This window comes from Saimiri boliviensis, chromosome 14 (genome assembly GCF_048565385.1).
Source record: "Saimiri boliviensis isolate mSaiBol1 chromosome 14, mSaiBol1.pri, whole genome shotgun sequence".
In the NCBI taxonomy this organism is placed as follows: Eukaryota; Metazoa; Chordata; class Mammalia; order Primates; family Cebidae; genus Saimiri; species Saimiri boliviensis.
Window position 1 is genome coordinate 31,701,953 of NC_133462.1, and position 1,381 is coordinate 31,703,333.

At 37.9% G+C, this 1,381-nt stretch overlaps 1 long non-coding RNA gene across 1 annotated transcript in view; it reads left to right on the top strand.

Moving 5' to 3' along the window:
• Positions 1–1,381, top strand: part of LOC141581019 (uncharacterized) — a 96,831-nt gene that overhangs the window by 66,287 nt on the left and 29,163 nt on the right. The window lies entirely within an intron of this gene.

Sequence of the window (1,381 nt, forward strand, 5' to 3'; positions counted from 1 at the left end):
CTCTTCTCCCTCAAGAATGTCAATGATTCTCATGTTTGGACATTATACATACCTTATATTTCTTGGGTAACCTTCCCATTTCCTATCTTTAAAAAAAAAAAGAAAGAAAGAAAAAGAAAGAAAGAAAAAGGTTAGTTTTTTTTTTTTTCTTTTTTTTTAAGACGGGGTTTCACCATGTTGGTCAGGCTGCTCTTGAACACCTGACCTCAAGTGATCCACCCACCTTGGCCTCCAAAGTGTTTGGATTACAGGCGTGAGCCACCATGCCCGGCCATGATTTTTTTTTTTTTTTTTTTTTTTTAGTTTTTTCTTTATTTTTGTCCAATTGAGTTAACTCGAAAGCCTTGTCTTTGAGCTCTGAAATTCTTTCTTCTACTTGGTCCAGCCTACTTTCAAAACTTTCCCCTGCATTTGGTAAGTCTCTAAATGTGTCTTTCATTTCTAGAAGTTCTAATTGATTTTTCTTTAAAATGTCTATCTCTTTAGAACATTTTCATGTATATCCTGAATTAACTTTTAAATTTATGTTGGTTTTTACTACTGTCTTTTATTTCCTTGAGTAACTTATTAATTAGCCTATTGAATTCCTTATCTGTTATTTTATTTTTTTAAGCTATTCCATGGCATTTATCTGATATTTTAAAGATTTCATCTTGGTTTGGATCTATTGCTGGAGAGCTAATCAGTGTTATAGAACCCTGCTTTGTTATATTGCCAGAATTATTTTTCTGATTTCCTCTCATCTGGTTAGACTAATTCTTCTAATTATTTTTTAATTATTTTTTATTCAACTGTGATTTCTCTTAGTTCTTTCTTTCCTTTGAGGATATGACTTTAATGTTTATAGTTTATTATAATCTATGACCTTGGGGGTTTTCATGAGTGCAGACTCTGCATGAGTTCCTTGGTTATATGGAGTGTTGGTATGGTGGCTTTCTCAGATGCTAGTTGCAGTAGTAGCAATGTGCTCAGCAAGAGCGCAGGTTCACTGTCTCTGTCGGTGTTGGAATGGCAGAGGTCTCTGGATGCTTATCCCATCCCCCAGTAGTATGCAATTTATTTATATGCCCCAGTGTTTTGTTTACAGTTGAACAGTTCAGGCTTGAGGCCATTCATGAGGGAGGTATCGTGAATAAAAACCAGCTGTGGTTAAAGCGGTTTGGTCGATGCAGTTCCCAGTGGTGGGCAGAGATCTCAGACTTGACAGAGGTGGCTGAGGGAGTGCTCAGTGATTAACACACTGAGGTCTTTTCAAGGGTAAGGGAGGAAGCCTCCTCAGCTCCCCTGCCGGGACAGCAGGAAAGCTAGCCACATCCCAGATACACTCCTGACCCAGGGATCTGACTATTCAGATCCGACAGGCACTTCTTTCCATTTGCAG